The following is a 12,566-nucleotide window of genomic DNA, read 5'->3' as shown; positions in this document are numbered from 1 at the left end:
CTCTTATTATACAGAAGTATGAATTTAGGAGGTTAGCTCAAATAGCCCTATTATTTCTGCTTGTCCCCAGCCCCTTTTAATTTGCATCGATGCCCTCAGATCTCAGCCAATACTCTCTTCCTTTGCTTGTACATCCCTCATCGTGTCCTAACGTCTGCAATCTATCTGTAATTACTACTTTCTTAGGGGTGGGAAATTCTTTTCATGTTTATAAATTAAGCCACATGGGGCATAATCTAGAACATTTGCAAATACTGGGTAGATCTAGCTCTCACCTTTACTAGTTAGGCTTTCTCTGTTTGCTTTTGGTTTTGTTTTTTGGTTGTTGTTAACATTTACAGGTGAACTTCAGAAACTTTTCAACACTTTCTCTAAGCAAAAGTAAGAAGGCATGATTACCCATGTACTGCTAAGAAGGGTTACCTTAATATGAAGAAATAGAAAAAAAGGAAGCTAATTAAAGTAATAGTCATGTCTTTAGATAAGATCATTGAGAGAAGACATGCAGGAGAGGGAGGTAGTTCAGTGAAAACTAAAGCTCCAGGCTAGTAATTGGGAAAGTGACATTTACTTTGGCCTCTGAATTTAATCCCATCAGATAGTCTCTATGCCAAAGTATCTCATAAGGTGTCAGGCACTGACTTCATACGTTCTCTCTTTAGGCCTTCCTCTTGTGCTTTCCTCTTTATAATCAGTCTGTGGAATGCTCAATTAACGCGAGATGTAATATTACAGAAAAAAAGGAACTAAAGAGTGGAGGACTCCCTTGAGCCCTTCCAAAAAGGCAATGGAGAATCCCTAGGCAGTACACACCTCTCAAGTTCTTTGGGACAGTGTTGATTGATAGGCACAGAGATAGGACTAGTATTAGAAGTGGGTACCCTGTCTCCCTTGCAATTTGGGGCAACAGACAGCCTTGTTCTAGGCCTGACCAGCCTTGTGGTGGCAGCTGAATGCTTTGGCGGCCCATGGGCCTTATTTACCAACTCAGCATTCTGTGGCGGTTGCTTGGGCACTTGGCTCCAGCGGTTTCCTTGGCGCTCTCCAAACGTCTCCTGGAATGACCAGCCTGTGGCAATCAGGCTGTGCAGCAGGGATGGAGAGGAATACATCCTTGGAGCATCACAGTCCCTTCCATGTGGTACTGAGTCACAGTGGAACTGCCTTACCACACAAGACGGATGTAATTTTCAAAGAAATTGCATGTGATTTTCAAAAAACGCCTCTTTAATAAAATGTTTATATTTTTCGCTGTACACCAGCTCTTCAAGAGCCCCAGCTCTTAGCAAATCCATTTGCTAAGTTTATGTAGCGAACAGAAAATGGGTGCTTACTAAGTGCCAGGTACCTAATGGGGCACTGTCATTATGTATAAACATACAGACATACATTCTTTACATTCAGTAAACATACATTCTTATCTTACAGATAAGAGAATGGGGACTCGACACATGAACAGGCTTGACCAGGGCAGCATAGCTAATAAGTAGTCAAATTGAAATCAGGACCAAACAGGCATACCTGGACCCAAAGCTTACTAAAATATGGCTTGTGCAAGTGTAAAGGCCATGTTTGGATTTATACTGACTTTCAGGTGTTATACTGCAATGACTTTTTACCTCCTTCTGAGGCTGAGAACATGTTATCTAATGGTGACTACACATAAAATTTGCATTTCTTTGAGTCTTACCCCAGATCATCCCCACAAAACATTAGCAAACGGAATTTACTGAGAATTTCATGAAGGAGTCAGAGAAGGAGTTTATATTACTGTGACACACATGATTTTAATTGTCAATATAGATGTTATTTTAAAAATATCCACCGTTTGCTGTGCCACTGTGGAAAACTTATACTCATTTCAGCCTTTCTTGCCCTACTGTCTCTTTTTGTTTCACTTACCTTCTCTCCTTTTTGCAACTCAGGAGTAAACAAGCACGCAAAAAGAAAACAAAAAAACCCCAAATAAAAACCAAACAAAACCCCAAGCCAAGAACTCAAGAAGCAAATCTTTCTTTAAAAAAATTAAACAGGGGCGCCTGGGTGGCTCAGTGGGTTAAAGCCTCTGCCTTCCGCTCAGGTCATGATCTCAGGATCCTGGGATTGAGCCCCGCATCGGGTTCTCTGCTCCGCAGGGTGCCTGCTTCCTCCTCTCTCTCTGCCTGCCTCTGTGCCTAGTTGTGATTTCTCTCTGTGAAATAAATAAAATATAATATTAAAAAAAAAATTAAACAAAGCAACTCTCCTCTTCCTCTGAAGCTTTGTTATTAGCCAAAGCCAAGGTCCTCGATGTCTTACCTTCTAACACAAGTAATTATGGATGTATTACCCTCCTTTCCCTCCCCCTCAAAAAACATTTACTCTATAAGATGAATACAAACTTTCTTTTTTCTTTTTTTTTTTTTAAAGATTTTATTTATTTATTTGACAGAGAGAGAGATCGCAAGTAGGCAGAGAAGCAGGCAGAGAGAGAGGAGGAAGCAGGCTCCCCGCGGAGCAGAGAGCCCGATGTGGGGCTCGATCCCAGGACCCTGAGATCATGACCTGAGCCGAAGGCAGCGGCTTAATCCACTGAGCCACCCAGACACCCCGAATACAAACTTTCTAATTTTATGATCAGTTGATGGAACACTCAATTCACTATAAGCAATGGATTAGAATAAAAACGGACTTAAGTAGGGCAAAAACATGTTCAGCTCTTATTTTATTTTATTTTAAAGATTTTATTTATTTGAGAGAAAGAGAGAGAGAGAGCATAAGCAGGAGAGGGGCAGAGGGGGAAGCAGACTCCCTGCTGAGAAGAGAACCCAACATGGGGCTCACATGACACTCCATTTCAGGACCCTGGGATCTTGACCTGAGCTGAAGGCAGACTCTTAACCATTAGAGCCACCCAGGCGCCCCGATCAGCTCTACCTTTTAAGAAGAACTAAAATATAACCTTCCTTTGACTCCGATTATTTATGTATTTCAAGATACAGCATATCGGGGATGCTATTATTAGCAATAATTATCAGTGTTTTGGATATATTCAGAAGTGTAGATTAATCAGTCGTTCTGGTTATAGTGTGAAGGATAATAGAATCTAGTATCCCAACATAGAGGACTTTTCTAGAGGAATTCAGTGTGTGACAAAATTAAATGCCTGGCTATTACTTCATACTGGTATTAAAAAGAAAAAAAAAAAAAGAAAAGCTGACAATCAGATTCTCTGACACATTCATTAACTGCAGACAAGGGAGCAGCAGAATTTGCTTAAAGAAATGCAAATGGATCCCATTGTCCTTAAAAGTGAAGACTGCACAGAGTAAGGAGGACATTTTGGCACTTTTAAAATAGATGTTTCTTTTCTGGCAGAAAAAAAATGGCTTTTTCTGGTGAATTGCACTGAAGTGTCTGTTTTGCTTAATTTTTACATTAATAGCATATGTAGTTTAATTCTGGTCAAGATGAAGACTTTTAAAAAAATCTCATTAGAGAGCTATCCAGGTGCTCTATTTATTTATTTAAAATTTTTTAATTATTTAAAAAATATTTATTTATTTTAGTTGAGTGTCAGAGAGAGAATGAGCAAGCAAGTGAGTGAGTGCTGGGGGAAGAGGGGTTGAGGAAGAGTGGGGAGAAGCAGACTCCTGGCTGAGCACAGAGCTGGTTGTGAGGCTCATCTCAGGAACCTGAAATTATGACCTGAGCCTAAACCAAGAGTCAGACTCAACTGACTGAGCCACCCAGGCACCCCTCAAATCTTCTTTTTAAAAATAGTCATTAGTATATTATGATGTCCTGCATTCTTATACCTGTTATTTTTAAAAATGGAGTTAAGGCATTCCTGCTGAGTAGCTCTCTATTATGGTAAATCTTATTAAGAGTTGTACATAACATTAATGAGAAACTATTACCAAAAGTATAACAACTGCATGTAACAAAATCCTAAAATAACGTGGTCTAAGGTAATTCTGTCTTCAGTCCTAATTTCTAGTACTAACATTTCAGGCAACCCATTGTGCCTTTGCACATGTTCTTTCCTTTGCACCTGTTCTTCTGGGAAGGCTCTTTCTCCATTTTTCTTAGGGCCGGGTTCTTCTCCTTCTTCAGATCTTTAAGAGCAGATAATCAGTTTTGCTTGGGTGAGGATATGCATGAGTCTTAAAAAACAACAACAACAACAAAACAATGAATAGGAATGTATCAGGGGTTTAATGAAACATCCTGTGGTTTGAGTGTAGTATGTATGTATGTGTGTGCAGGTAAGTGAGTTTAAGATTAAATTATAAAGGTAAGTAGGCGTCAATCAGGCAGTACTTTGTCTATCATTCTACTATGTTTGCCAAGGGAAAATAGGCTAGAGAAAATGATTTGAATTTTAGAAGGATCACTTTGATCACAGGATGTGGAGAAAGGGGAATCCTCTTACACTGTTGATGGGAATGCAAGTTGGTGCAGCCACTTTGGAGGGCAGTGTCGAGATTCCTTAAGAAATTAAAAATAGAACTTCCCTATGACCCTGCAATTGCACTACTGGGTATTTACCCCAAAGATACAGATGTAATGAAAAGAGGGGCCAACTGTACCCCAATGTCAAATAAATAAATAAAATCTTAAAAAACAAAAACAATGTTTGTAGCAGCAATGGCCACGGTCGCCAAACTGTGGAAAGAACCAAGATGCCCTTCAACGGATGAATGGATAAGGGAGATTGTACATATCTTGTTTGAAAAATCTTCCCCTAAAATTCAGTAATCCTCCTCCATTTCCCACTTTGAATAATTGCACCATAATCCAGTTATTCATCGAAGTCTAGAAATAACACCAGAAATAACACTAGAAAATAATCTCTTTTGTCTTTCACTAACAACCACATTCATCTTGTCAACTTCTCTCAATAAAGTGGCTTGCCGCTATTTCATCTATGACTCCACTACACTTTTCCACTTTTATTATCACCAGGTAGTCTCAAATAATCTCTTGTCCTTAACACTATAGTCTACTAACAATTACCCCTTCTTTCAGTCTTTTCCCATCCTCCCCCAAGATCAAATTTCCACACTTGTGTTGCATACAATATTTCTCTTTTTCCTCAGAATGCTCTTTTTAGTATTTCATAGATAGGAGTTACTTCTTAGAAATATATAAGGTACATATCTTTTTATGCTTTACTTGGAGAAATGGGAAATATGCATAGTGAATTACTAAGTTTGTCTGGAGAATGATAACTTTTCTTTGAGTTGTGAGCTGAACTAACCACTTGTTTTCACAGAATATAATTTTTATTTAAAAATAAAACTGACAGGAAAGCTATGTTTATTCAGAATTGAGTCCTTGGCCATTCTGTTCTTGTAAATGAATTAACCATTACTTTGAGAAAAATAACTGATAATATTTGTTTCTAGTGATACAATTTAAGCTTTCAAGCAAAAATACGAATTTTGGAAAGCTTAAATTTATTGCCATCAGCCCAATGGTTTCCCAGCACTTAGAGGTTTTTTCTAATGAGATTGGTGGTAACATTAAAAATGTAGTCAAAAAACTATTGTATAATAAAACACACCAACATATGGAAGATCTGTATAACTGAGTGAACCAATATTTTTAAATGACCGATCTGTAATGTTACAAAATCATGCAAGATAGACCAGTAGATTTTCAGTTCATTGATTTTTTTATGAGCTCTGTCAAGTATACTGATGACCCTCTGAATAGAATTATCTGTGATACTGTGTTTTCAAATCAATTCAGATATTTCCATTTGGTTCTTAGAGTTTCCATTTCTTTGCTGGAGCTTATATATTCATACATGCTATTTATCTTTTTGTTAGATCGCTTAGCATATTTACTGTAGTTATTTCGAAGTCTCTTGTGTAGTAGTTCATCAGATTCTGGTTCTGTTACTTGTTTTAACTTTTGAAAATGAATTATTTTTCTTTTATCTTTTGGAAAGGAATTGGTTTCTCTTTTTGTGTTTTTTTTGTTGTTGTTTTTTTGTTTTTTGGGGGTACTAAATGCTGGATATGATGTATAGAACAGTAGAGACCGAGATAAATAGTATTTTTGCAAGAAAATAAGGACTTTTTCATAGGACTCCATGTAGGGGTTTGACACCATTTAGGAAGGAGTTGATCTGGGTTTGGTGCTTGCCATTGCTTTGTTATCTTCAGGGCATGGCAGCCTTCAAATTTCTCTGGTATGGGGCTGCTTTTGCCTTCACTTTAGTCTGGGGGTTGGGGTGCCCGCAGATTTTCCTGGGTTTGTGCTCTTCCTTCAGCTTTCAGATGTCCTTGCGTGCCTGCACTGCAGAAGGGATTTCGCCGTGCCCTTGCTGGTTACGTATGCAGTGCTAGGTTTATGGTGGAGGCGATGAGGTTCTCTGTTGCCCTAGTTTAGCCTCAGTCTTATGAAGGGATTGTATACCTGCATCTCAGAGGTGGGCCTTCTCAGCCTTCCTGCCCCTCTTCCCCGTGGCACATAAACTGTCTTGTATCTGTGGCTCATCTTGGGTGGGAGTTTCTCCCTTAACTCTAGCAATAGTAGACTTCTGTATTCTGTATCTGCATAGGCTTCTGGAACCAGGGTGCTCCTCCCCAGGGTAAACAGCTTTTCCTTATACCCTTCCCTCAAATGCAGTGGGTCATTTCCTGTTCTCTGGGAGTTACAGTGATTACTGCACCATCCCTAGTAGCTCAAGGCTTTTGCTCCTCAGTAGAGTCCTGGGAAGCAAGCAAGAGTTCATGTCTATTCCCTCAGTGGCAGCTGACTACCTTCTACAGTCCTATAACCTTGAGGTTGGTTCTTCCTGGTCTCCTGCCTTGTTCCATTCTTTCACGTGAACACATAGAGGAAGTCCAAGAAAAAGAGCTCTGAAGTGAGTGCAAGTATGCCTTGGATCTGAGGCCTTCAACTATTCTAGGATAACATGGTAGTCCACAATTGCCACTTAATAATTAATTCAAAAATTTTAGTTAATTTCTTTTTATCCATTTGTGTGGTGGCCACCTCTTTTTCCCATGTATGCTCTGCTACAAGTAAGACATGTTCAGTAGACTGTCGTAGAGAAACTAGTTTTAACTTAAAATTCAGAGTATTTGGTTACCTTGTGAACTTAGCTATTTAACGGAATCAAAAGAGTTTTGGTTTTATACTTTATCTGACTTAGCCTCTCATTGTTAACATGGGAGCAGCTTTCCAGCTTTCTACATTCTGAGAGCAATGGATTTTAATATAAATTAAAATTATAAAAATGTATTGATATTTTAAATTTCACATTGAAACTTACTTTTAAGAACCTACGACCTGTTGAATTTCAGTGTAGTATTAAAGACATATATTCACAATTATCTAAAAGAACTGTTGAAATACTCCTCCATTTTTCAGCAAGTTATCTGTGTGAGGCTGAATTTCATGTACTTTGGGGAAAACAAAAACATATCACAGCAAATTGGAAGAAGCAGATATGAGAATCTAACTGTTTTCTATTCAATGAGACATTAACAAATGTGCAAAAAAGGGAGCACCTGGGTAGTGTAGTAGGTTAAGCACCTAACTCTTGGTTTTGGCTCAGGTTTGATCTTAAGGTCATGAGATCAAGCCCCACATAGGGCTCCAGGCTCAGCAGAGAGTGCTTGAGTTTCTCTGTTTCTCTCCTTCTGCTCCTCCCCCCGGCTCGCGCACGCTCGCGCTCTCTCTCTCTCAAATAAATAAATAAATAAATCCTTAAAAAATGTGTAATGATTTTTGAGAATGTAAAGGACTTATTTCCTCACATGAAAATATCTGAGAACCACTGAAATAGATAAATTTAATAGCTTCAGGATATGTGGGTCTGGTGGTGAAGAGCTATGAAGCAGAAACATTGCTTGGGAATCAACAGTGTGTGGTTTGTAGGCGAAACTATGTGTATGGATAATATTATACAGAGACAAGCAGAGTGGGAAGGAAAGAGAGCCAGGAACGGACCCTGGGAACAGCAACATTAGGGCTCAGTGGAGAAGCATGGAAAAGCATGAAATACTGGGAAGGAATAATCAGGAGAATATAGGGTCATAGCTGTCAAAGGAGTAGAGTTTAAGAAGAAAGGTATGGCTTCAATGGGTCGGTCAGCATCTTAGTGAAGGAAATGTTCCTTAAATCCTCACTGTCACATATTGAGTGGGTGGTGAGGTCATAGGAAATAAGTCTCGTCCAAGATCCCCTAAGTTGTTGAATTTATTCCTGTATACTATAAAAGGAATTTCTACCATCTTAATTTCATTTGCTATAGGCCAGTGTTGAGTCTGTATTCCAAGTGAACTGGTAGAAACACTTAGCCACTTGAGCTAAAACATTGACCCCAGAATTATTTATTCAGTGCCATATCAATGTATTTATTTCTCTGAAACTCAGACTTGATTCCAGGCAATTAAACTTGATCTGTTCAGTAACTTTTGCCACATCATATCATGAATTATCATTATTCCATTTTTTACTGACAGTGAGATGATTACTGCCTTCAAATCTAATCAGCCCATAGGTTTGATCCCACTTTTCTATCTTTTGAGATTCTGTTTTCTGGTATTTAATATAGAAGGCACTTTCTATGGCTCAAATTTGAAGGGCATTAGGATAAGGAACTTAAGGCTCCTACAATATTGGAAGAGCTGGGAGAGCAAGGTCAGGGAATTTGCCACTGACAATCTAAGCATGAAACATGGAAATGAGTACATCTTAAGAGATTGCCAGGGACTTGCTTGGAAATCTCACAACGTCTGGCTGAACCTGACTTTGGAGAGTAATGGCCTCTCCTTTCTCCAAGTTGCAGTGAGTGACAGAGTCCAACTGGGAAACAGAGGGAAGAGGATTCTGGGAAATAGAGTTTCCAGCTTTCTCTCTGCAATCCAGGAAAATTTTAAAAGAGGGAGGGGGTGATGCTGAGTTGACTGTAAGTAATTTTGCACAAGGTATGAAGTGTTGGGTCATGCTGGGAGATCTGGTAAGATTCAGAAGCTGAGAAGATGCACTGGAGTTTAAAAAAGTTTGGAAGCAAGCCAAAGACTTAGGGGAATGTTATGGGATAAAGACCTGGCTGTATGTTGAAGTTCAAGCCAGGGAGAAGGCAAAACAAGCAATTATTGGTTGTATAGGCCCTTCATGATATATTCCAGGACTATCTTTCCATTTTTAGCTCGACCTATATTAAGCACTCTGTGTTCAAGGCCTTCTTTCATTCCTTCAAATATTAAGCCTGATGTTCCTTTTGTCTACGGTGTTTTCCCATCATTTCTGTATACGACAGCCCCCATCTTATTTTCTAGGTCTTAGCTCAGAAGCCTCTCCCTCAGAGATATTCTCATGCTACTATAAAGTATTTTTATACCCTATCAAAGTGCAGTGATTATTTCCCTTAGAATTTCTAGTGCAATGAACAATTGCTTTATTTAAATTATTTCCTTAAATGAGTTTCAGTATAAGATAAGCCAACAACAACAACAACAACAAACAGTAAGGAAGAAATTTATTAGTGATTAACAGGCCAGTAGGGGAGCTATTTGAGTCACATGACTTTTCAGGACCCAGCAAATTACAACATTTTGTTAGCTGCTACTCCGCTTATGAAACACATATATCTGTATGATAAACATAATCTTCCCTTCATTTGTATGTGTGTTACATTATTGTGTTCTTAGTTTAGAGTTTCAGTTACTTGCCGTAAAGCCTGGTACAATTGGGTATGTCAATGACCATATGGTCAATATCATTAAATTGCTAATTTGTTCATTAGTTCACGTCACAAATATTTTATTTATACTTAGTGGATCTCCAAATTTTCAAGCTCCCAAGCCTCACTAGTGCTGAATTTACGTGGCATTTCTGTTTCTTTTCTAACAGTGTCATGTCAATACCAAAACATTCTGTACAGTTGTTTTTTTGTATATGTCCATTTCATATGGCCCCCTCATAAGATGTATTTCCTAGGCTTGAACATTTCCCCATATAAGCAGACTCAGAGTTTCTGTAATACACAGTGAAGGGAGAACATAGTTCTCTCCAGCTGACTCTCATCACAAAGATTTTATGATCAATGTGTAACTTAATTGTGTCAATTAATTCTCACAAACCATTTTGAAGGCCATTACAATAAAATATTTAAGTTGCTTAAATATTGTAACTAAATAAAACCACGATGTCAAAAGAGAAAGTGATTTATTTTAGATGTTCTTAGCTTTTCTTGTTCCATCTCCTTTTATCATGTTACATAGGATGAATAGGAAAACACAGTTTCTCAAACAGAAAGAAGTGAAACTGACAGCATGATACTCCAAATTTCCTTGAGTAATACCAAGAGCAAATGGGTTTCTACTTATTTTGTATTTATAGATTTCAATGCTGTAGTATTAAAAGTCTTCAGCTGTTTATGGGATGAAGGTCCTAGGGTTAGAAAATTATGTTATTTTTGTGTTAATGGTTCCCATGACATTCATACTGCTAAATGTATTTTCTTTCTTTCTTTCTTTTTTTTTTTAAAGATCTGATTTATTTATTTGACAGACAGAGATCACAAGTAGGCAGAGAGGCAGGCAGAGAGAGAGGAGGAAGCAGGCTCCCCGCTGAGCAGAGAGCCTGATGCGGGGCTCGATCCCAGGACCCTGGGATCATGACCTGAGCTGAAGGCAGAGGCTTTAACCCACTGAGCCACCCAGGCGCCCCATAAATGTATTTTCTTAATAATGATTTTTCTTGTTTAAGTCTTTCTTTCTGGTCCTTTTTAGTGAGCATAGCTTATTCGTTTTTTTTTCCCCCCTTCCTTGAAGCTTATATATTGGATTCAGTAGCCAGTAATGAAGTTTTAAGAGTTACCTACCTAGTCCTCAGAAAGCTTTAGATCAGATTTTTATGGTGATGCTGCTGTTGTTGAGAGGCAGGAGAGAGGAGTTGATGAGAAGAGGCAGTAAAACTGCAGTAAGTTTTAGTTGACACTGACTTCTTACTGAAGTCTGTCCTCTGGGTTTGCTTCTAGGGCACAGGGCAACTATCCATGTTTTTCTTTTTTCTTTACTCAGAATTATGAGGAAGAATGACAACAGAAGCACCAGAGCACAAGACAATAAATGATAAGCCCGATTATTAATAGATAATGATCTCTTTAGATACCCACACCTACTCGTGTTTTATATATATATACATATGTATATATATACACACACATCTATCTATCCACATATATGTATTTCTACACACCTATATACATATATATGTGTGTGTGTATATATATATATAATATTTATACATATATATAACACTTTTAGTCAATTTGGAAAACAAAGGATAAAAAACAGCATATATTGGCAGATTTCCATGGTTCATAATCTTGGAGAGTTCTATCAGTCATGGTGTCGGTCCTTTCTGATTTAGTATTCATTAGACTTGGGGCTTCTGACTTCTGCTTATATTCACTTCAGGGAGCAGCTTAGCAACTGCCTGCATTCTTTCTGACTTGCTTTTATTAAAGAAAATATTAGGTTACATAAACCTTTCCTCTGTTGGCCTTACCTCCCAAATTAAAAATACCTCCCAAATTAAAAAAAAAAGGCTATAGGGTATATTCCTTGCCAATCATTGACATTTGTTTCACTGAGGTGAAGGATTTGCATTCCTAAAGACTTATAAAGTGGATATCACAGTTCACTAAAGTCTGCTCAGTTCATGAAAACACCTCATGGTAGATTTTCACAACAGTGACCACAGCAAATCACAACTCTAGTATCCTTGTACCTTTGCTTTGTGACTTATCTGTTCCTTAAAGTAAGAAGTGGAATCTATTTCTATGCACTTTGAATCTGTGCTGGACTTGTACCTTGCTTTGTCTAATAGAGCACGGCAGATGTGTCCCAGTGCAAGTTCTGGAGCTTTGGCCTACAAGGTCTTATGGTTTTTATTTTTACCTCATTGGAACCTTGAAACCACCATCCTGTGAAGGACCCAGACTAGCCTACTGAGGATGAGAAACCAAATGCAGGAGAACCAAGGCTTCCCAGTAGACAGGCTGCACCAACTGCCATGTGTGAGTGAGTCCATCCCAGGCCCTCCCTCCAGCCCCAGTTGAGCCATCAGATGACTGCTCCTACACGAGTGATCCCAAGTGAGACTAAAAGAACTATTCAAATTGACAACCCATGGAGTTGAGAGAAGTAGTAAGTAGAAATTGTGAGAAGTAATAAGCTGCTAGATTTTAAAGTGTTTTTTATGTAGCAGTAGATAAGTGAAACAACCCAGGATAGAGAAGAGTCAAGGATTTATGGCCCCCACTTGCAGGGAGTCTAGGCTGAAGTGAAATCCAAACCGCCAATCCATAGTTATAAAATTTCTTTGTCTCGTGTTTCCTTTAAAAAATTGTGTGATTTGGGATTCTGTTCAATGATATATCTGTTTCTTCTGATCCAGAAATAAATTTAAGAATTTTCCTACCACTGAATATAATGGATGCTTAAGAAAGATATGTTTTATTTATCTTGTGGGAGCATAACTCTTGGCATAACACTCTGTATCCCAGATACAGTATCACTAACATATAGCTATTAAAATGCAAAGTATTAGAA

The sequence above is a fragment of the Meles meles genome, chromosome 2, assembly GCF_922984935.1.
Source record: "Meles meles chromosome 2, mMelMel3.1 paternal haplotype, whole genome shotgun sequence".
Taxonomy (NCBI): domain Eukaryota; kingdom Metazoa; phylum Chordata; class Mammalia; order Carnivora; family Mustelidae; genus Meles; species Meles meles.
This window is presented reverse-complemented; position numbering follows the sequence as displayed.